The sequence below is a fragment of the Bubalus kerabau genome, chromosome X (genome assembly GCF_029407905.1).
Source record: "Bubalus kerabau isolate K-KA32 ecotype Philippines breed swamp buffalo chromosome X, PCC_UOA_SB_1v2, whole genome shotgun sequence".
Lineage (NCBI taxonomy): Eukaryota > Metazoa > Chordata > Mammalia > Artiodactyla > Bovidae > Bubalus > Bubalus kerabau.
In genome coordinates this window covers 134,599,942-134,624,998 of record NC_073647.1, presented here as the reverse complement: position 1 = coordinate 134,624,998, position 25,057 = coordinate 134,599,942, and the positions used below count along the sequence as shown (strand labels likewise).

Below are 25,057 nucleotides of genomic sequence, written 5' to 3'. Positions count from 1 at the left end.
TTCACTTTCACTTTTCACTTTCATGCATTGGGGAAGGAAATGGCAACCCACTCCAGTGTTCTTGCCTGGAGAATCCCAGGGACGGGGGAGCCTGGTGGACTGCTGTCTCTGGGGTCACACAGAGTCGGACACGACTGAAGTGACTTAGCAGCAGCAGCAAGGTATTAAATATAGTTCCCTGTGTTATGCAGTAAATCCTTGTTGTTTATCTGTTTTATATTTAGTAGTGTATATATGTTAATCTGCTTCTAATTTATCCCTCCTCCCCCTCCCATGCCTGTGAGTCTGTTTCTGTTTTGTGTGTTGATTCATGTGCTATTTTTTAGATTCCATATATAAGTGATATCATATAATAATTATCTTTCTCCCGTATGACTTCTTTTACTTAGTATAATAATCTCTAGGTCCATCCATGTTGCTGCAGTTGGCAATATTTCATTCTTCTTTATGGCTGAGTAATATTCCATTGTGTATATATGTACCACATCTTCTTTAACCTTTCCTCTGTCAATGGACACTTAATTTGCTTCTGTGCCTTGGCTATTGGAAATAATGTTGCTCTGAACATTGGTGTGCATGTATCTTTTCTAATTAAGGTTTTCCTGTTTTCCAGATAAATGCTTAGAAGTGGGATCCTTGGAGCATATGGTAGCTCTATTTTTAGTTTTATAAGGAATCTCCATACTGTTTTCCATGGTGGATGTATCAGTTTATACTCCCACCAACAGTGTAGGAGGGTTCCTTTTTCTCCACACCCTCCCCAGCAATTGTTTGTAGATTTTTGGACAGTAGACATTTTGATCAATGTGAGGTGATACCTCATTCTAGTTATGATTTGCATCTCTCTAATAATGAATGATGTTGAGAATCTTTTCATGTGTCTCTTGGGCATCTGTATATCTTTGGAGAAATATCTATTTATTAATAGGTCTCCTGGCCATTTTTTGATTGGGTTGTTCGGTTTTTTGTTATTCAGTTGTATATGTTTTTTGTATATTTTGGTAATTAGCTCCTAGTCAGTTGCATCATTTGCAAATACTTTCTCCTAGTCTATAGGTTGGACTTTCATATTGTTTATGGTTTAAGGAACCTCCATACTGTTTTCCATAGTGGCTGCACCAATTTACATTCTCACCAACAGTGTAGGTAGGTTCCCTTTTCTGCACACCTTCTCTAACATTTATTATTTGTAGACTTCTGATGATAGCTAGTCTCTGTCCAGCTTTTAAATTTTTTGCCTTAATATTATTTCATTTGAACATGAGCATTATCAGTATCCCCACAAATGGCTCAACATTCTCTCTAATTTAATCTAATAAAATGCTTCAGAAAGAGATTACATTATCAGAGTCAAGTACTGTCTTTCTGTAATACATATATATTCTAGACTAAGAGGTAATTTGCCCACTGGAAATGCTAATCAAAGGAAATCATTAGGGAGATAACTGACCAGGAATGTGGTCTGCACAGATGTGGAACCCCCAGATATGGAGGACTGACTGTATTTACTGAAAAAAAACCCTACATGTAATGGACCTGCACAGTTTAAATCCACGCTGTGCAAGGGTCAACTATATATGCTTAAATAGAACAGGTCCATGAAACAAAATGACTTGATTACTTTGGGGCACTATACTGTGACTTTTAAGTGTTTTTTGACTAAATTAACAATTTTTAACATAGATGTTTTTCTATTGCATAGATGCTACCTAATTTGTGTACAGAGGGAAAGCCACAATCTTTTACAAATTGAGAAATTACATATATAGAGAGAACAGTTCTCTTTCTGCTTTCAGTTGTAGTCAATAATCTTCTTTATTCTCCAGATGGTACAATCTAGCCTTTAGCAGTACAATATTGTTTTGAGTTATTTGCTTGCTGGTTGCCCTGGGGATTAAAATTAGATCATAATTTAAAACAACCTAATTCAGATTAATACTAACTTAATTTCAATTGTATACTTTGCTCCATTGTAGCTCCTTTCCCTCTTTCGTGCTGTTATTGTCATAAAAATTATACCTTTATTAGGCATTATACTATGCATATATTGTACATTATATTTACTATACCTTATAAACTCATCAATACAATTTTATAATTATAGCTCTATGCTATTGTCTTTTAAACTATATAGGAGAAGAAAAAAGTTATTAGGAAAAATACAATTATACTGTCTTTTATATTTACTTATATAGTTTCCTTTACTCTTGTGCTCTTTATTTTTGTACTGAGGTATGATTGACATAAACAAAGCTTGCACATATTTAATGTGTACATCTTGATGAGTTTGATAAGTATATACCTGTGAAGCCATCCCTATATATAATACCATAAACTGAACTACCACTTCTAAAATTTTTCTCCCTCTTTTTATATCTTTATGAGCATAAGTAAAACTATGTACCCTTTAATCAGTGTATCACATGGAATTGAGTTACTGTCTAGTGTACTTTCATTTCAACCTGAAGGACTCTGTTTAGTATTTCTTATCAGGTAGGTCTGCTAGTGATGAATTCTCTTAGTTGATGTTTATATGGGAATGTTGTAATTTCTAATTCATTTCTGAAGAATGTGTTAGTTGCTCAGTCGTGTCTAACTTTTTGCAACTGCATGGGCTGTAGCCTGCCAGGCTCTCCTGCCCATGAAATTCTCCAGGCAAGAATACTGGAGTGGATAGCCATTCCCTTCTCCAGGGGATCTTCCCGACCTAGGGATCAAACCCAGGTCTCCTGCATCACAGGCAGATTCTTTGCCATCTGAGCCAAAAGGGATGCCCTTCTGAATAGTTTTGCCAAATATAGGACTCTTGGTTGACTGTCTTTCTTTTAGCACTTTGAATATGTAATCCCACTGCCTTGTGGCCTTGATGGTTTCCAGTATTTGGGGCCGTGTTTGACAATAACTCTTTTAAAGAGATAGAGCTGGAACAAAATCATTGGTTTACAGTGGCAAGCTGGTAGACTGCTGGGAAACTCATTCCAAGGGGTGATGCAGCAGTCTGCAGATGTGACTCATGTCAACTGAAGCCTAACATTAAGTAGAGGTTTGTTCCCTCGGGTGTTCAGGTCTACCTAAACGTGTTAGACAACATTCCCAAAGGATGAAATATTTTGAAATGAGTTGGCATTCACCAAGGAGACACTTTGTAGGTGAAAGAAAGTCAAAGTGAGGAAGTCACATGTGCAAATCAGACTTCAGAAAGGATGTGGTCTGATTGGGAAGTTCAGCTACAATGCAGGAGGAATGCAGGGCTGGTGAAAATGGTAAAAGGTTGGTAGTGACATTTTAGTGGACCTTTTAGATGACCCCTTGGAAAGTGGACACAATACTGATACGAATGGTGGAAGATAAAATCAGATTTACTTTCCAGATGTTTGTGAAAGGAAGGGAATTAGGGACATCTTTGCAGGTTCAGTTACCAAATACTGTAGACCTAATCCCAAATCAGTCTTAAGGACAGCCTGAGGGAAAGAGTAACAGATGCATAGAGACTAAATACTCAGGCCACTCAAGCACATATTTGCTCAAGAAATCAGACAGGATTAGGCCCCCTTACAGGCCAGCAGCAGAGCAATGAACCTACACAGTGAAGTAGACTTAAGTAGAGAAAAGACTTTGTTTTGTCTGATCATTGCCACTCTACAAGTTACCTGACCAGGGAAACAGAACTAAGTTAAAATTTTAAATTAGGGTCAGAAATCTACAGATTTGAGGAAGATGATCATAAAAGGAAGCTACAGAGTAATAGTTCCTCCTGGGAAAGGAAGGAATAAGCTTTGAGGTCATATTGAACTAGTTTTATACCATGATCTGGCCACTTTGTCACTTTGTTAACTTCCTCATAGTTGTGAAGGTTAAATTATTGTTAAAATAGTACTTGTGTAGACCACTTACTGTTGTCTATGGCATTATAGACACTCAGTAAATTTTTATTGTTATTATTCTCCAATCATAGAATATCTCTTTGGAATAAGAAATGAAGTAAAAGTTTTGCTCAAACAAATTATTTTTCTCTAGCAATTATTTCTAGAACCTATGAGGGACATTGTGCTGTGTGATTAACAGAAACTCCTGCAGGAATCAAAGTTGGTGAGTCACCACACAATTAAATTCAGAATCATGGTGGGAAAGGAAGTCAAAGGAAAACATAATATAATTATCCAATATACAAATGAAACCCTGACAAAATGCAATAGTAAGTCTAATTTTGAAGATAAAATATAAAAGTCAATAACCCACAGGAAACTAGTGTACTATTTAAAGCTGTGTTATTAAAAATTTGACATTAATTTTCTTAAAGCAAAAAAATAGCTATTCAAAATAGCTTTCTTGACCTTCACTTCCTTCCTTTACTATGTTTGATACCCTAGTTTAGGCTTTTATTACTCTTTTCACATGAACTGTGTCAATAATAACTCAATAGTTCTTTATTTCTTTAGACATCCACTCTACTGCTGCATCTTTCTATCCATCCATTCAAAAATTTTTTCATGTGCTGTGTTTCCAGGTTCTGTGTTCATTACTGAGGATCTATTTAAAAAACAGATCTATTAACAGTAAAAACAAATGCCTCTAGAATTGTCTGTCCTCAATAAATACACAGTCTTGTGTTGTTCAGTAGCTCAGTCATGTCCAACTCTTTGCAACTCGACATACAAAAAACTAAGATCATGGCATCCGGTCCCATCACTTCATGGCATATAGATGGGGAAACAATGACAGACTTTATTTTCTTGGGCTCCAGAATCACTACAGATGGTGACTGCAGCCATAAAATTAAAAGACACTTGCTCCTTGGAAGAAACGCTATGACCAACCTAGACAGCATATTAAAAAGCAGAGACATTACTTTGCAGACAAAGGCCTATCTAGTCAAAGAAATGGTTTTTCCAGTAGTCATGTATGGATATGAGTTAGACCATAAAGAAATCTGAGTGCCGAAGAATTGATGCTTTTGAACTGTGGTGTTGGAGAAGACTCTTGAGAGTCCCTTGGACTGCAAGGAGATCCAACCAGTCCATCCTAAAGGAAATCAGTCCTGAATATTCATTGGAAGGACTGATGCTGAAGCTGCAACTCCAATACTTTGGCTACCTGTTGCGAAGAACTGACTCATTGGAAAAGACCCTGATGCTGGCAAAGACTGAAGGCAGGATGAGGGGACGACAGAGGATGAGATGGTTGGATGGCATCACCAACTCGATGGACATGAGTTTGAGTAGGCTTCGGGAGTTGGTGATGGGAAGCCTGGTGTACTGCAGTCCATTGGGTCACAAAGAGTCAGACACAACTGAGCAACTGAACTGAATTTCAAAGAAAATAGTGTTACAGGAACTATAAATTGTATTAAATTTAAGTGTTAGAACATGTAACAGATGTTCAAAAGAGAACATACTTTGTAAATTTGGTAAACATTTTTCTAGAGGCAAGAATACAGTCACAAAAATGGAAGACTAGTTCATAAGACAGTGGCCTTTGGAAACTTAAGAGTCAGAAATGCTAGATCTGGCCCTTTTAGGACCAGAATATATCCAGGCAAGCACAGAATTGAACTGGATTGCCTGCAAATTTTTCTAAATAATGATAATAGTATAATAGGATATAGCTATAATAAGATATAGTGATAATAGGAAGGAGAGGAGGGTTGAGGTAATTGCCCTCCTTCATGGATCCAGGGAAGCCAAGCATGGACAGGAAATTTCAGTGATACCACATCTCCTTGAGAAACTTTTGCCTCAAGAAGAAGGACCAGCTCCTTGGGTATACAGCCTATGCAGTTGCACAGGGCACTTCACTTAGAAGGGACGCTGCCGCTGCTGCTGCTGAATCACTTCAGCTGTGTCCGACTCTGTGCGACCCCAGAGACAGCAGCCTACCAGGCTCCTCTGTCCCTGGGATTCTCCAGGCAAGAATACTGGAGTGGGTTGCCATTTCCTTCTCCAATGCATGAAAGTGAAAAGTGCAAGTGAAGTCTCTCAGTCGTGTCCAACTCTTTGAGACCCCATGGACTGTAGCCCACCAGGCTCCTCCATCCATGGGATTTTCCAGGCAAGAGTACTGGAGTGGGGTGCCATTGCCTTCTCCTTAGAAGGGACCTATACTTGGTTTAATTCTCTGTTATCATGCTCTTGGACTTTTAAAATTATTTATTAATTTTATTTTTGGCTGTGCTGGGTCTTCTTTGCTGCACAGGCTTTTCTCTAGCTGTGGTGAGTGGAGGCGACTCTCTAGTTGCAGTGTGCGGGCTTCCAATCATGGTGGCTTCTCTTGTGGAGCATGGGCTCTACAGTGTGCAGGCTTCAGTAGTTATAGTGCACAGGCTTAGTTGCTTCATGGCATGTGGGATCTTCCTGAATCAGGGATTGAACCCATGTCTCCTGCATTGGCAGGCGGATTCTTTACCACTGAGCCCCCAGGGATGCCCTTGAACCTTATTTTAAATAAGACTTTACACTAAATGTAACTTTTGTAAAATATTTTTCCAAGTTTTATGAAAAAATAATTAGCATACATTCTAAGTTTAAGGTGTACAGGCGATGGTTTGATTTACACATATTGTAGAATGATACAATAGGTTCAGCTAATATCTATCTTCTCATATAGACAAAATGAAAAGAAAACAAAATAATTTTTCTCCTTGTGATAAAATTCTTAGGATTTATTCTCTAACAACTTTGCCATATATCATATAGCAGTGTTAACTATAGTCATCCTGTTGTACATTACCTCCCTAGTATTTATTTATCATATAACTGGAATTTTGTACCTTTTAACCACCTTCCTCCTATTCCCCTCCTTCCCCCTCCACCCCCCACTCCATGTCTATTAATAAGTCTGATCTCTTTTTCTATGAAGTTTGGTTTTTTTTTTTTTTTAGATGCTACATATAAGTTGAGATCATTCAGCATTTCTCTTTGACTTATTTCACTTAGGATAATGCCTTTGAAGTCCATCTGTGTTCATGCAAATTGTAGAATTTCCTCATTTTTATGGCTGTATAATATTCCTAGTGCATTTCTCTCTCTCTCTCTCTCTCTCTCTCTCTCTATATATATATATATATATATATATATATATATACACACACACACACACACGCATACCCCACAACTTCATATCCATTCATCCATTAGTGGACAGTTAGACTGCTTCTGTGTCTTGGCTATTGTAAATAATGCTGGCATGAACATGGGAACATAGGGGTACAGATATGCTTTCAAGTTAATGTTTTTGTTTGCTTTGCATATAGTCCCAGAAGTGGAATTGCTGTATCATATGGTAGTTCTGTTTTTAATTTTTATCATAGTGGATAATTGAACCTGTGCATTAATCTTTTTGCTTAAGTTAATTCAAGTTGAATTTATGCACATAAAATCAAAGGAATCTGATCAATGAATACTGTATCTTCAAAGTTTATAAAAATAAAATAATAAAAAGATTACTCATTAAGATGGGAAAATTTACATTTCTTCATATATTCACTATTTGGAGGACAGGAAATAAGCTGTTTTCAGTAGAATCCATTATTAAAAAGAGTCCAGATATATCTTAATTGATTCCAGATCTCAGAAACTGAAAACACATTGTTGTAATATGAAGGAATGAATATAATCTGTAGGCAGATGACATAATTAAACCCTTTCTCTTCTGCTTGGGGATTTGTCTTTGTATTCATTTGAGTAGTAACTGATGCACAAGTGATTATTTCTTTGAGAATGTATGCAGATGTTTATCAGTCCTTTTTTTTATTTTTATTTTTAAACTTTACATAATTGTATTAGTTTTGCCAAATATCAGTCCTTTTTAAAAGTAAATTTCCTTTCCATGAATGGGTTTTCACCTATGAACTAATAGAAACATATGGCTTTGATATAGTAGCAGTTTTTGTGTGCTTGATATTAATACAAGAGAGATTTTGGTGTCTTGGGCATTTGATAGCCTTAAATTCCTCTCTGTAAATCTCACACACATTTTCCCTGGCTGGAGTCTAAATCACTGTGTGTATCAATAAAGAAAGTCATATTGGATTAGGGGATGGGAAAACCTTGAGGAACTTGCAAAGATGTCTCCTTTAGACTGGATTTTATATTTTGTCCCTTGCTTTCAATTCCAGAGCTTTCAAATTTCTCAGGACTCTTTCATCATTAACCACCTTCAGTCCAGTTCAAGCTCCAGTGTTAGTTGCTAAGTTGTGTCTGACTATTTGCAACCCCACGGACTATAGCCCGCCAGACTCCTCTGTCCATGGAATTACCCAGGCAAGATTACTGGAGTGGGTTGTCATTCCCTTCTCCAGGGGATCTTCCCGGCCCAGGGAGTTAAGCAAACATTTATAGAGAACCTATTCTTATCAGGGACTGTGATTAAGTCGTGTATGACTTTCAGCATCTCTCAGGCTCCTCCCACCACCCCTCCCCATTTATGTGGGTCCTTTTGTGACAAACCTTCCATAGCTTTTAAAAAATGCCTAATGATATATTTATCATACTCTTGTATATGAATATCAGCTTGGCTGGTTATATATATATCTTGATGAAAGTATCTTTTCCTTCAGTACCTTAAAAACAAATAGGACCTAATTAAACTTGAAAGCTTTTGCACAATGAAGGAAACTATAAGCAAGGTGAAAAGACAGCCTTCAGAATGAGAGAAAATGATAGCAAATGAAGCAACTGACAAAGAATTAACCTAAAAAATATACAAGCAACTCCTGCAGCTCAATTCCAGAAAAATAAATGACCCAATCAAAAAATGGGCCAAAGAATTAAACAGACATTTCTCCAAAGAAGACATACAGATGGCTAACAAATACATGAAAAGATGCTCAACATCACTCATTATCAGAGAAATGCAAATCAAAACCACAATAAGGTACCATCTCACGCCAGTCAGAATGGCTGCTATCCAAAAGTTTACAAACAATAAGTGCTGGAGAGGGTGTGGAGAAAAGGGAACCCTCTTACATTGTTGGTGGGAATGCAATGTAGTACAGCCACTGTGGAGAACAGTGTGGAGAGTCCTTAAAAAACTGGAAATAGAACTGCCGTATGACCCAGCAATCCGACTGCTGGGCATACACACTGAGGAAGCCAGAAGGGAAAGAGACACGTGTACCCCAATGTTCATCGCAGCACTGTTTACAATAGCCAGGACACGGAACCAACCTAGATGTCCATCAGCAGACGAATGGATAATAAAGCTGTGGTACATATACACAATGGAGTATTACTGAGCCATTAAAAAGAATACATTTGAATCAGTTCTAATGAGGTGGATGAAACTGGAGCCTATTATACAGAGTGAAGTAAGTCAAAGAAAAACACCAATACAGAATGCTGATGCATATATATGGAATTTAGAAATATGGTAATGATAACCCTATATGCAAGACAGCAAAAGAGACACAGATGTATAGAACTGTCTTTTGGACTCTGTGGGAGATGGTGAGGGTGGGATGATTTGAGAGAAGAGCATTGAAACATGTATATTATTGTATGTGAAACAGATCACCAGTCCAGGTTCAATGCATGAGACAGGGTGCTCAGGGCTGGTGCACTGGGATGACCCAGAGGGATGGGATGGGAAGGGAGGTGGGAGGGGGGTTCAGGATGGGGAACATATGTACACCCATGGAGGATTCATGTCAATGTATGGCAAAAACCACTACAATATTGTAAAGTAATTAGCCTCCAATTAAAATAAATAAATTAAAAAAAAAAAAACACATCATTCCCCTGTCTTCTTGCATCTGAAGATAACTAAGACATCAATATGGTTCTTGGTTCTTTGAAGTTCATCTGCACTCTCTTACTAGAATTTCTCTCTTTTTCTTTGGCCTTTTATGTGTCTTTACAATCTAGGTGTAGTATTTGTAATCAGTGAATGATTTCACTTTTAATTTGGCAATTTCATCTCTATTATTTCCTCAAATCTCTCTCCCTTCCTACCTTCCTTCTTGCCACTTCCTCCTCCTTCTCCGCACCTCCTTTCCTCTCTTTTATCTCTCTCTAATAAATTTCCTCTGCTTCTCCTAGTATGTGTTGGTACTATTCTGTATTCTGTATTTTTTAACTTTTCTTTTACATATGCTATCTATTCTTTCTTTCTGTTTTCAAGAAAGCAGAAAGGTAATTCTATTTGTTGTTCTACTTCATAAATATACTTATTGTAGTCCTTATTTCATTGATCATAGATTTTATGCCCTGATAATTTTAGTGAATTCATGATTGTTGTTCTTGTTTCATATTGTCAAATATATTTACTTATTTACAAGTAATTTACAAGTGGCCTCTTTCTGTAAGCTTTTAGGATTTTCTCTTTCTCCTGGAATGCTGATCACTCCCAATGATTCAACATGATGTAGGTACCTTTCATTTATGTTCTAGGTTCTTGGTAAGCCATTTAAATCTGGAGATCTATCATTCAGTTTTTGAAATTTCATTCATTGATAATTTACTTCCATCTGTTTTCTTTATTATCTCTTTATGGTACTGCAATTAGTCAGATGTTAGAATTAGTCAATGGTTTACCTATTTTTTTAGTATCTAATTTTCCATCTCTGTCTTATTGTTCTATTTTTTGTGCTATTTTTGGCAACTTTATCTTCCAGCCCCTCAGTTTAATTTTTGATTCTTAATATCTTACTGTTATTATCAGTAACTCTTTGTTATTTTCAAGTTCTCTAATTTTTTCCCTATTTTTAATAGAATTCTAGTTTTATTTTTTGGATGAAATATCTTCTCATATGCTCTGTGGATATTATATATTAAATTTTCTTTTACTGTATGTCTTGTCTTTGTGTCTTCCAATTTTCTTTCTTCCCCAATATTGACACTCATCAAATGCCTACTAATTTAGGGCTGATCTTTTAAATTAAGAGTGAGACACTACAAAAGCCTGTCCTTTGGCTGTCTTAACTCTAGGGCTTTCAGATGTCAAGTCTAGCTTTTATTTATAGCTCTCCCAAATGTAAGTTTTAGAACTTTTTAAAATATATGTATTTTTAAAATTTTATTTTATATTGGAGTATAGTTGATTAACAATGTTGTGTTAGTTTCAGGTGTATAACAGAGTGGTTAAGTTTTATTTACATATACACATACACACACACACACACACATACCTGTTCTTTTTCAAATTCTTTTCCTATTTAGGTTATTACAGAATGTTGAACAGAGTTCCCTGTCCTTATTGGTTATCTATTTTAAATATAGCAATGTGTACATGTCAATCCCAAACTCCTAATCTATCCCTCCTTCCCCTCTGGTAACCTAAATTTGTTTTCTAAGTCTGTCAGTTTCTGTTTTGTAAATAAGTTCATTTGTATCATGTTTTTAGATTCTACCTATAAGCGATATGATATGATATTTGTCTTTGATTTACTTCACTCAGTATGATAATCTCTGGGTCCATCCATGTTGCTAATAATCCAAGTGGCATTATTTCACTCTTTTTAATGCTTGGATAATATTCCATTGTATATATGTACTATACCTTCTTTATCCGTTCATCTGTTGCTGGACATTTCCATTTCTTCCATGTCTTGGCTATTGTAAATAGCAGTGCAGTGAACATTGGGGTGCATGTATCCTTTTGAACCCTGGGTTTCTCCAGATACATGCCCAGGGGTGGTATTGAAGAGTTGTATGGTAGCTCTATGTATAGTTGAAGGAACTTCCATACTGCTCTCCATAGTGGTTATACTAGTTTACATTCCCATCAGCAGTGTAAGAATGTTCCCTTTTTTTCATACCCTCTCCAGCATTTATTGTTAGTAGACTTTTTGATGATGGCCATTGCATGATGGCCATTCTGTGAGGTGATATCGCACTGTTGTTTTGATTTGTATTTATACATCTACTTGATCATCTGGATGGCCCAAGAAGAAAGAAACAAACAGAAACCCAGCACTCATGAAACCAAATTACCATGAGCTTAGACAAAACTTCACCAAATACATCTCATTTCTGAATGGGAAACAGCTAATACTTTCATTTTTGTCTAATTTACTTAAAAGCAAGCAAACAAACAACAAAATACAGGAATTTGTTTTAGTTGCCATAATAACTAAAGTGATACTATTACACTCCAAAATTATCATTCTTTACTTTTAGCAAACTTCCAAATTAATCCGCGAAAGTTCCCTAGCTCCTTGAAGATAAAACTCTAATGGAATATGATAAGAAGGCAACACATGGAGGATTCCAAATATATCATACTTTATTGAATCTACAGTGCCATCAATTTCACTGATATTTAAAAGGAAAGTAAATATGGCAGTGATAAGATGGTATTTATTGGAAGATAATTTGCTAGCTCTGAAATTTTGCATTGTGGAAAAATGAGCATTTTATAAAATTAGTGAAATACAGAATGCCCCAGTTGTCACCAGGGAGCACTGTTGTGGTCAGAGCCTTCATAATAGTGTCCCTGCTTCCTTGTCAAGTGCCGTTTAAGTTTCCAATGAAGTAACTCAAATTAAACTCAGTTGATATTCCTGTATGGAGTCATTTTTTATAAAACTACTTGAGCTGCTTTTGACCACTTTGATCTGAACTAAGAGAAATTGGAGTATAAATTTTATGTAATATAATATCAAACATCCACTAAACCATTTGGGATTTATTTGCAAACAGGATGTGGACGTGGTTATAGGTGCTATTTGAGAAATACAGATAAACAGTAAGATTAGTAGTGCTATATATTTGATACTGCCATTAAAGAAAAACCATTTGAAGTGTGCCTAATGTTACATAGGAACTATTCATGACTTTGTTGCTTATTAGTGCATTTAGGCAACTCAGAATTAAAATAAAACCCAAGGTGCCATATTTGAAAAAAGCACTGCATGGTAAGAATAAAGTGTTTGGTAGGCTGTAGTGTCATCAGATCAGATCAGATCAGTCGCTCAGTCGTGTCCGACTCTTTGCGACCCCATGAATCACAGCACGCCAGGCCTCCCTGTCCATCACCAACTCCCAGAGTTCACTGAGACTCACGTCCATCGAGTCGGTGATGCCATCCAGCCATCTCATCCTCTGTCATCCCCTTCTCCTCCCGCCCCCAATCCCTCCCAGCATCAGTCTTTTCCAATGAGTCAACTCTTCGCATGAGGTGGCCAAAGTACTGGAGTTTCAGCTTTAGCATCATTCCTTCCAAAGAAATCCCAGGGCTGATCTCCTTCAGAATGGACTGGTTGGATCTCCTTGCAGTCCAAGGGACTCTCAAGAGTCTTCTCCAACACCACAGTTCAAAAGCATCAACTCTTCGGCACTCAGCCTTCTTCACAGTCCAACTCTCACATCCATACATGACCACAGGAAAAACCATAGCCTTGACTAGACAAACCTTTGTTGGCAAAGTAATGTCTCTGCTTTTGAATATGCTATCTAGGTTGGTCATAACTTTCCTTCCAAGGAGTAAGCGTCTTTTAATTTCATGGCTGCAGTCACCATCTGCAGTGATTTTGGAGCCCAGAAAAATAAAGTCTGACACTGTTTCCACTTTTTCCCCATCTATTTCCCATGAAGTGGTGGGACTAGATGCCATGATCTTCGTTTTCTGAATGTTGAGCTTTAAACCAACTTTTTCACTCTCCACTTTCACTTTCATCAAGAGGCTTTTGAGTTCCTCTTCACTTTCTGCCATAAGGGTGGTGTCATCTGCATATCTGAGGTTATTGATATTTCTCCTGGCAATCTTGATTCCAGCTTGTGCTTCTTCCAGTCCAGCATTTCTCATGATGTACTCTGCATATAAGTTAAATAAACAGGGTGACAATATACAGCCTTGACGAACTGCTTTTCCTATTTGGAACCAGTCTGGTTGTTGTTCCATGTCCAGTTCTAACTATTGCTTCCCAACCTGCATACACATTTCTCAAGAGGCAAATCAGGTGGTCTGGTATTCCCATCTCTTTCAGAATTTTCCACAGTTTATTGTGATCCACACAGTCAAAGGCTTTGGCATAGTCAATAAAGCAGAAATAGATGCTTTTCTGGAACTCTCTTGCTTTTTCCATGATCCAGCGGACGTTGGCAATTTGATCTCTGGTTCCTCTCTGCCTTTTCTAAAACCAGCTTGAACATAAGGAAGTTCACGGTTCACATATTGCTGAAGCCTGGCTTGGAGAATTTTGAGCATTACTTTACTAGCTTGCGAGATGAGTGCAATTGTGCGGTAGTTTGAGCATTCTTTGGCATTGCCTTTCTTTGGGATTGGAATGAAAATTGACCTTTTCCAGTCCTGTGGCCACTGCTGAGTTTTCCAAATTTGCTGGCATATTGTGTGCAGCATTTTCACAGCATCATCTTTCAGGATTTGGAATAGCTCAACTGGAATTCCATCACCTCCACTAGCTTTGTTCGTAGTGATGCTTTCTAAGGCCCACTTGACTTCACATTCCAGGATGTCTGGCTCTAGGTCAGTGATCACACCATCGTGATTATCTGGGTCGTGAAGATCTTTTTTGTACAGTTCTTCTGTGTATTCTTGCCATCTCTTCTTAATATCTTCTGTTTCTGTTAGGTCCATACCATTTCTGTCCTTTATCGAGCCCATCTTTGCATGAAATGTTCCTTTGGTATTTCTAATTTTCTTGAAGAGATCCCTAGTCTTTCCCATTCTGTTGTTTTCCTCTATTTCTTTGCATTGATCACTGAAGAAGTCTTTCTTATCTCTTCTTGCTATTCTTTGGAACTCTGCATTCAGATGCGTGTATCTTTCCTTTTCTCCTTTGCTTTTTGCTTCTCTTCTTTTCACAGCTATTTGTAAGGCCTCCCCAGACAGCCATTTTGCTTTTTTGCATTTCTTTTCCATGGGAATGGTCTTGATCCCTGTCTCCTGTACAATGTCACGAACCTCATTCCATAGTTCATCAGGCACTCTATCTATCAGATCTAGGCCCTTAAATCTATTTCTCACTTCCACTGTATAATCATAAGGGATTTGATTTAGGTCATACCTGAATGGTCTAGTGGTTTTCCCTACTTTCTTCAATTTCAGTCTGAATTTGGCAATAAGGAGTTCATGGTCTCAGCCACAGTCAGCTCCTGGTCTTATTTTTGCTGACTGTATAGAGCTTCTCCCTGTTTGGCTGCAAAGAATATAATCAATCTGATTTTGGTGTTGACCATCTGGTGATGCCCATGTATAGAGTCTTCTCTTGTGGTGTTGGAAGAGGGTGTTTGTTATGACCAGCGCATTTTCTTGGCAAAACTCTATTAGTCCTTGCCCTGCTTCATTCCGTATTCCAAGGCCAAATTTGCCTGTTACCCCAGGAGTTTCTTGACTTCCTACTTTTGCATTCCAGTCCCCTATAATGAAAAGGACATATTTTTTGGGTGTTAGTTCTAAAAGGTCTTGTAGGTCTTCATAGAACCGTTCAACTTCAGCTTCTTCAGCATTACTGGTTGGGGCATAGACTTGGATTGCTGTGATATTGAATGGTTTGCCTTGGAAATGAATAGAGATCATTCTGTTGTTTTTGAGATTGCATCCAAGTACTGCATTTCGAACTCTTTTGTTGACCATGATGGCCACTCCATTTCTTCTGAGGGATTCTTGCCCGCAGTAGTAGATATAATGGTCATCTGAGTTAAATTCACCCATTCCAGTCCATTTCAGTTCGCTGATTCCTAGAATATCGACGTTCACTCTTGCCATCTCCTGTTTGAGCACTTCCAATTTGCCTTGATTCATGGACCTGACATTCCATGTTCCTATGCAATATTGCTCTTTACTGCATCGGACCTTGCTTCTATCACCAGTCACATCCACAGCTGGGTATTGTTTTTGCTTTGGCTCCATCTCTTCGTTCTTTCTGGAGTTATTTCTCCACTGATCTCCAGTAGCATATTGGGCCCCTACTGACCTGGGGAGTTTCTCTTTCAGTATCCTATCATTTTGCCTTTTCATACTATTCATGGGGTTCTCAAGGCAAGAATACTGAAGTGGTTTGCCATTCCCTTCTCCAGTGGACCACATTCTGTCAGATCTCTCCACCATGACCCGCCCGTCTTGGGTGGCCCCAAGGGCATGGCTTAGTTTCATTGAGTTAGACAAGGCTGTGGTCCTAGTGTGAGTAGATTGACTGGTTTTCTGTGAGTATGGTTTCAGTGTGTTTGCCCTCTGATGCCCTCTTGCAACACCTACCGTCTTACTTGGGTTTCTCTTACGTTGGGCATGGGGTATCTCTTCACGGCTGCTTCAGCAAAGTGCAGCCATTGCTCCTTACCTTAAACGAGAGGTATCTCCTCACGGCCACCCTTCCTGACCTTCGATGTGGGATAGCTCCTCTAGGCCCTCCTGCACCCATGTAGTGTCATAGACGCTTTTAAAATTATTTTTATTTACTTTCTTTGTGTGTGGAATCTTTTTTTGTTTCTTGGTTTCAGTTCAGTCACTCAGTCGTGTCTGACTCTTGTGACCCAATGGACTGCAGCATGCCAGGATTCCCTGTCCATCGCCAACTCCCTAAGCTTGCTCAAACTCATGTCCATTGAGTTGGTGATGTCATCCAACCACCTTATCCTTTGTTGTCCCCTTCTCCTCCCACCTTCAATCTTTCCCAGCATCAAGATGTTTTCCAATGAGTCAGTTCATCCCATCAGGTGGCCAAAGTATTGGATCTTCAGCTTCAGCATCAGTCCTTCCAATGAATATTCAAGACTGATTTCCTTTAGGATGGGCTGGTTTTACTTCCTTGCAGTCCATGGGACTCTCAAGAGTCTTCTCCAACACCACAGTTCAGAAGCATCAATTCTTCCATGCTCAGCTTTCTTTATGGTCCAACTCTCACATCCATACATGACTACTGGAAAAAGCATAGCTTTGACAAGACGGATGTTTGTTGGCAAAGTAATGTCTCTGCTTTTAAATATGCTGTCTATGTTGGTCATAGCTTTTCTTCCAAGGAGCAGTGTCTTTTAATTTCATGGCTATGGTCACCATATGCAGTGATTTTGGAGCCCCCCAAAATAAAGTCTGTCACTATTTCTATTGTTTACCCATCTATTTGCCATGAAGTGATGGGACTGGAGGCCATGATCTTAGTTTTCTGAATATTGAGTTTTAAGTCAACTTTTTCACTCTCCTTTTTCACTTTCATCAAGAGGCTCTTTAGTTCTTCTTCACTTTCTGCCATAAGGGTGGTATCATCTGCATATCTGAGGTTATTGATATTTCTCCCAGCAATCTTGATTCCAAGCTTGTGCTTCATCCAGCCTGGCATTTCCATTGATGTACTCTGCGTATAAGCTAAATAAGCAGAGTGTCAATATACAGCTTTAACGTATTCCTTTCCCAATTTGTAACCAGTTTGTAATTCCATGTTCTGTTCTAACTGTTGCTTCTTGACCTACATACAGATTTCTCAGGAGGCAGGTAAGGTGGTCTGGTATTCCCATCTCTTGAAGAATTTTCCACATTTTGTTGTTATCCACACAGTCAAGGCTTTGGTGTAGTCAATAAAGCAGAAGTAGGAGTTTTTATGGAATTCTCTTGCTTTTTCAATGATCCAATGGATATTGACAATTCGATCTCTGGTTCCTCTGCCGTTTCTAAATCCAGCTTGAATATCTGGAAGTTCATGATTCACGAACCGTTGAAGCCTGGCTTGGAGAATTTTGAGCATTACATTGCTAGCATGTGAGATGAGTACAGTTGTGTGGTAGTTTGAACATTCTTTTGCATTTCCTTTCTTTGGGAATGGAATGAAAACTGACCTTTTCCAGTCCTGTGGCCACTGCTGAGTTTTCAAAATTTGCTGGCATATTGAGTGCAGCACTTTAACAACATTATCTTTTAGGATTTGAAATAGCTCTAACTTTTGTGGTATAGTATACTAAATTTAACTTTTTTCCCCCTTTTTTCTTTACTGAGGAAAAATTTACCAATATAATTGTATATATTTAAAGTATATCAGTTCAGTTGCTCAGTCATGTCCAACTCTTTGTGACCCCATGGACTGCAGCACACCAGGCCTCCCTAACCTTCACCAACTCCCAAACTCATGCCCATTGAGTTGGTGACATCCAACCACCTCATCCTTTGTTTCCCCTTCTCCTGCCTTCAATCTTTGCCAGCATCAGGGTGTTTTCCAATGAATCAGTTCTTCCCATCAGGTGGCCAAAGTATTGGAGTTTCAGCTTCAGCATCAGTCCTTCCAATGAATATTCAAGAATGATTTCCTTTAGGATGGACTGGTTGGATCTCCTTGCAATCCAAGGGACTCTCAAGAGTCTTCTCCAACACCACAGTTCAAAAGCATCAATTCTTCAGCACTCAGTTTTCTTTATAGTTCAACTCTCACATCCACACATGGAAAAACCATTTCTTTGACTAGATGGACCTTTGTCTGCAAAGTAATGTCTCTGCTTTTTAATATGCTGTCTAGGTTGGTCATAGCTTTTCTTCCAAGGAGCAAGTGTCTTTTAATTTCATGGCTGCAGTCACCATCTGCAGTGATTTTGGAGCCCAAGAAAATAAAGTCTGTCACTGTTTCCATTGTTTCCCCATCTATTTGCCATGAAGTGATGGGACTGCATGTCATGATCTTAGCTTTTTGAATGTTGAGTTTTAAGCCAGCTTTTTCACTCTGTATATAAGTATTATAGTGTGATGATTTGATAGACATTGTTGAATGGCTGAGGTGATGGATGTATTAATTATCTAGCTTTGCTTTTTTTTAAGTTTTCTAAAAGGTATATATTACACATATTTATATGTAGCTATACAAAAGCTTTTCAACTACACTTGATAAAGGCTTGAGAAAGAACATCAAGAAAAAAAAAGAAGAGATCGAGAAATTGGAGAACATAAAGTAAATGAATTAGGAGCACTGAATATGAAATAGAAAAATTGAAACAAACTAGATGAAAGTAAAAGATCGTCATGTAATCCAGTTGTTTTAAAACATGAGTGCTCATTAGAAACATATCTCGAGCTCTAGAGGAAAAAAGCAATACCTGAGCATTTGTATTTTTCAGACATTTCAAGATAATTCTGATATGCATCTGGAGTTTAAAAAGTGATTACAGGTTTTTCTGTTAGATACCAGTTTTGCTGATATAGAGTTCTATTATTATTCTGTTGACCAATCATGATACAATCATATTAAATGAGTAATAGTTATAATATCACAATAGTAAAAGATGTTTCTCAGTTTTCACAGTCAATAGCCAGATAAAAAATATAATTAAAATTCCAAACCATAGTAGGAACATGATTAACTTAACAATATAAAATAATTACATACAATTTGGGGGGGCAGTGGTCAAGCAGAGTGATGTTGTAATTGAAAGTGCATTACATGCACATGTTTTTATCCACCTCCCCTGTCTATATCATATGTCTTTCAGTTGGTGCATATAATCCATTTACATTTAAGGTCATTATTGATATGTATGATCCTATTACCATTTTCTTATTTTGGGTTTATTTTCTGTAGATCTTTTTCTTCTCTTATGTTTCCTGCCTAGAGAAGTTCCTTTAGCATTTGTTGTAAAGCTGGTTTGGTGGTGCCAAATTCTCTTAACTTTTGCTTATCTGGAAAGCTTTTGATTTCTGCATCAGATCTGAAAGTGAGTCTTGCTGGGTAGAATATTCTTGGTTGTGGGTTCTTCCATTTCATCACTTTAAATATATCATGCCATTCCCTTCTGGCTTGTAGAGTTTCTGTTGAGAAATCAGATGATAGCCTAATGGAAGTTCCCTGGTATGTTATTTGTTGTTTTACCCTTGTTGGTCTTAATATTTTATCTCTGTCTTTAATTTTTGTCAGTTTGATTACTATGTGTCTTGATGTGTTCCTCCTTGGGTTTATCCTTCCTGGGACTCTCTGTGCTTTCTGGACTTATCTGACTATTTCCTTTCTGATGTTCAGGAAGTTTTCAGCTATTATTTCTTCAAATATTTTCTCAGGTCCTTTCTCTCTTTCTTATCCTTCTGCCTGTTTGTTCTTTAGTTCTCGTAGGTCTTTGGTAAACATTTCATGCATTGTCTCAATCTTTGCCTCCACTCTTTCCCAAATCCTGGATCATCTTCACTCTCATTATTCTGAATTCTTTTTCTGGAAGGTTGCCTCTGCTTCATTTAGTTGTTTTTCTGGGATTTTATCTTGTCCCTCCATGTGGGACATAAATTTCTGCTTTTTCATCATGATTAACTTTCTGTATTGACTGTGTGGATCACAATAAACTGTGGAAAATTCTGAAAGAGATGGGAATACCAGAACACCTGATCTGCCTCTTGAGAAATTTATATGCAGGTCAGGAAGCAACAGTTAGAACTGGACATGGAACAACAGACTGGTTCCAAATAGGAAAAGGAGTTCATCAAGGCTGTATATTGTTACCCTGTTTATTTAACTTCTATGCAGAGTACATCATGAGAAACGCTGGACTGGAAGAAACACAAGCTGGAATCAAGATTGCCGGGAGAAATATCAATAACCTCAGATATGCAGATGACACCACCCTTATGGCAGAAAGTGAAGAGGAACTCAAAAGCCTCTTGATGAAAGTGAAAGTGGAGAGTGAAAAAGTTGGCTTAAAGCTCAACATTCAGAAAACGAAGATCATGGCATCTGGCCCCATCACTTCATGGGAAATAGATGGGGAAAAAGTGGAAACAGTGTCAGACTTTATTTTTCTGGGCTCCAAAATCACTGCAGATGGTGACTGCAGCCATGAAATTAAAAGATGCTTACTCCTTGGAAGGAAAGTTATGACCAACCTAGATAGCATATTCAAAAGCAGAGACATTACTTTGCCAACAAAGGTCCATCTAGTCAAGGCTATGGTTTTTCCTGTGGTCATGTATGGATGTGAGAGTTGGACTGTGAAGAAGGCTGAGCACCGAAGAATTGATGCTTTTGAACTGTGGTGTTGGAGAAAACGCTTGAGAGTCCCTTGGACTGCAAGGAGATCCAACCAGTCCATTCTGAAGGAGATCAGCCCTGGGATTTCTTTGGAAGGAATGATGCTAAAGCTGAAACTCCAGTACTTTGGCCACCTCATGTGAAGAGTTGACTCATAGGAAAAGACTCTGATGCTGGGAGGGATTAGGGGCAGGAGGAGAAGGGGACGACAGAGGATGAGATGGCTGGATGGCATCACCGACTCGATGGACGTGAGTCTCAGTGAACTCTGGGAGTTGGTGATGGACAGGGAGGCCTGGCGTGCTGCAATTCATGGGGTCGCAAAGAGTCGGACATGACTGAGCGACTGGTCTCATCTGATCTGAACTTTCTGTAATATGTTTTTTGTTTTAGCTTCTGTGAGACTGCTGCTTCTTGCTTCTTCTGTCTACCCTCTGATGGGTGAGGCTAAGAGGCTTGTGTAAGCTTCTTGATGGGAGGCACTGGTGGGAAAACTTGGGTCTTGCTCTGGCCGGCAGGGCCTTGCTCAGTAAAGCTTTAATTATCTGCTGATGGGTGGTTTTGCACTCCTTCTTTGGTGGTAGTTTGGCCTGAGGCAACTCAGCCCTGGGGTCTATGGCCTCTGTGGTAGGGTTAATGGCAAACTCCAAGAGGATTTAAGCCAAGGGGGACCTTCTAGTGACTCCATCTCAGTGGTGAGCCCTTTTCGACCCATGCCTCCATAGGCTGCCCTCCAACACTAGCAGGTAGTTTGGGTTCAGTCTCCTATGGGGGCACTGCTCCTCTCCTCTGGGTCTTGGTACATGCAAAATTTTGTTTTTTTTTGCTTTTGATCTACAAAAGATATACATGACATAAGTATATCTTATTGGCAGCTAAAGCAAATGAAACATTGAGACATGCTTAAAAGGTTAAATTCTTGATAAAATAATGAAATAAAGTTTTTGAAAAGTAAACTGCAACAAAAGTTATACACATATTCAGTAACAAAATAAAATCTGCTGAGCTGTAATTATTTTAAATTAGTCACATGGAAGATAATTGGTAGCAGTGGAAATCAGAGTTGATAGACAGATAAAAATTAAAGGAATCATGATTGTAATATGGGTGACTTCAGATATAGTATTTAAGTTAAGAACTTGAGATATCATATGAAAAATATTTTTAAAATTTTAAATAGGTTACTCAAATATTTAGGAGAAAGTGGGACTTATTCTTTGCCTAAGATGTAAATAAACATAACTCTGATTGAATTTTATTGCTTCTGAGATAAATTTCTCTCTGTCTGTTCTTCCTGTTAGCCTTAGGTCTTATCCTTCTGATCCCTCATCTATCTTCACTCTTCACTAAGCATTTGTTAAACTCTCTACTGTGATCTTGATTTTTAAAATATTGTTATTTTCTTTTTAGTCGTACTGAGAAATAATTGTACATCACTGTATAAGTTTAAGGTATGCAGCATGATGGTTTGATTTACATATATTGTTAAATGATTATCACAACAGGTTTAGTTAATACCCATCATCTCATCCAGATACTATAAAAAGAAAAACAAAATTTTTCCTTTTGATGAAAACTCTCAGGATCTACTCTCTGAACAACTCGCCTATCATACAGCAGTATTAACTATGTTCATCAGGTTGAACGTTACATCCCCAGTACTTCTTTATCTTACAACTACAAATCTGTACTTTTTGACCACCTTCCCCCAACTCCCCCTCCTCCAACCCCCCACCACTGATAACCACAAATCTCATCTCTTTTTCTATAAGAAACAGAGAGTAGAATGGTGGTGGTGGGTGGTGATTTCCAGGGGCTGAGGGTTGGGGGAACTTGGGAAATGTTGATCAAATGGTAGAGACCTGAAACTGGAATATGAATAAGTTCTGAGGATCTAATGTACAGCATGGTGACTGTAGTTAATCGTGTATTGTATACATGAAATTTGCTCAGAGTGGATCCTAAGTGTTTTAATCACACACACAAAAAAGGGAACTGTAAGGTAATATGTGTGCTAATTTGTTTGATTGTAGTAAATAATTCACAAAGTCTGTGTTTGTCAAATCTTGTTATATACTTCATACTATTTTTTGTTAATTATGCCTCAGTAAAACTGGAAAAAATATTCTGTAGTGCAAATCATTTATTGTGGGGATTTTGTTAGGTTGGTTGGTTGTCGTAATTTTTATTTCTCTTTTCCCCTCTTTTTCAAATTCTGCTCCTGTATTTATAGTTTTTTAAAAATTTTGTATATTTATCATGATATTTCATTTCACCTTACCCACAAGTAAAGTAATGGGAAGTTCATGAATACCATCTATTTGCTCTAGTTTAAAATGATCTTTGATTCTTTGTCACTATCTCTAAGAGTTACTTGTCTCAGAGTTTCTATATGAGAGCTATATACTAAGTATAATATTGACATTTTTTTTCTAATCCAATTATCTTTCAGATCTGGTGGTGGCAGAGAAAGAGGGACAGAAGCTTCCAGGAACTGGTATAGGTCTTGAGAATATTGTCGTTTTCTAGATGGCCTTAGCAAGTAGTGTTGGAGGTTGTGGGGAGTTTAATGTTTCAATGCACAACATTTCTGAAGAAACATATCTGATTATATTATTTTCATTATAGGTCCAAGGAATGGTAGACTTGATGTTCTAGGACTTTAATAGATTTTTTTTCCCCTTAACTTTCTTTAACTAAAAACAGAGTATGTTAATTTGTAAAATACCTTAGATGGTAAAGCATCTGCCTGCGATGCCTGGGTTCGATCCCTGGGTTGGGACGATCCCCTGGAGAAGGAAATGGCAACCCACTCCAGTATTCGTGCCTGGAAAATCCCATGGATGGAGGAGCCTGATAGGCTAGAGTCCATGGGGTCTCAAAGAGTCAGACATGACTGAGTGACTTCACTTCACTTTAGTGTTTTAAGTAGATCAACTGATTGTTAACTCTAAGAAAAAATTATTGTGTGAGGGTATTCCTCACATGCTTTAAATTGTTCCTTCAAATCTAGGTGAAGCCTGGGTAACTTTGCTATAGATGGAGACAGCTACCCTAAGTTCTCATGAAACATGCTTTATCACCTTCTCTCCTGAAATTATATTAACTCTATTTTCAACCAGTGGAGGTAAACATAGGTGAAATCTGTCCGGAAAATTCTCTGAAATTTGGAAATGGGAAAAAGATAACCCTAGGCTTGCCTTTCTGTTGTCTGGGCTATTTTATAGTTTTGTAGGGCAGAGGTTAACTGGTAGAGATAAAAGTCATTTCTGTCTGTTGTAACAGATAATCCCTAATAGTTTATAGCCCTCTTAGACAGTAAGAAGCTTTCTAACCCAGCATCTAATTCTGTCTTTTCTTTGGTAAACTATTTACCTAACTTTTCACATGATTTTATCTTAGTGAAAATTCTACCTGAACCATGTTGGAGGTTTCACTGAGATGCCCCAGCTGATGCACCTGATGGAGACAAGGAAACTAAACCTTGTGGGCTGGTTAGTTCCAGGCCTGTCTTCTCCTGGTTACTGGATTGAATTCCAAATGACAACAGAACTTCCATTTTGCTGACTCTTAGTTTTTCCTCAGTTTCTTTTCTTCCACCTTTCTGTTGATTTTGTGTTTTTATATTTGTTTCTGTCTTGGACTCAAGTGATGTTACTTTCTCTTGGCAGCATCAGTGATTGGAAATTTGGTCTTACAATCTTACCATTTCATGATATATGTTGGATGAATGATAGAGATAGTGGAGAATATAGTTTGTTGATCTTTTTGGTTTTTTTGTTCGTTTGTTTGCTATTTATGAGCTTAAGTCAATTAGGAATTTTATACCAATTAGAATGAAGAAGGTCTCTCTGAGATTTCAACTGGGGGGTTTAGTGTTTAATATTGTCCTGTGGCTGAAATTGTGGAACAGAAGGTATAGGTTCTCTCTGTGTCTGTGTACCTGTACTTAATAAAAGGACTTCATCTTGCCTGATGTCAGTGTGAAATGTTTTCCCACTTTGATGGAGAATTATGTTCTCTGATTATATCCCTTAAACATAAAGGAATGCTATTCTGATTTGTATACAGAGATAAAAGATCCCTTGCTGCTGCTGCTGCTAAGTCGCTTCACTTGTGTCTGACTCTGTGCGACCCCAGAGATGGCAGCCCACCAGGCTCCCCTGTCCCTGGGATTCT

At 38.0% G+C, this 25,057-nt stretch overlaps 1 long non-coding RNA gene across 1 annotated transcript in view; it reads left to right on the top strand.

The window, feature by feature from the left end:
• The window catches only part of LOC129638814 (uncharacterized), a 232,062-nt gene extending 207,245 nt beyond the window's left edge, over positions 1–24,817 (top strand). The window contains exons 5-6 of the long non-coding RNA XR_008708035.1: positions 23,331–23,375; positions 24,281–24,817. This is a non-coding gene — a long non-coding RNA (uncharacterized LOC129638814). The remainder of the gene's footprint in view (positions 1–23,330; positions 23,376–24,280) is intronic.
• The last annotated feature ends 240 nt before the right edge of the window (positions 24,818–25,057 follow it).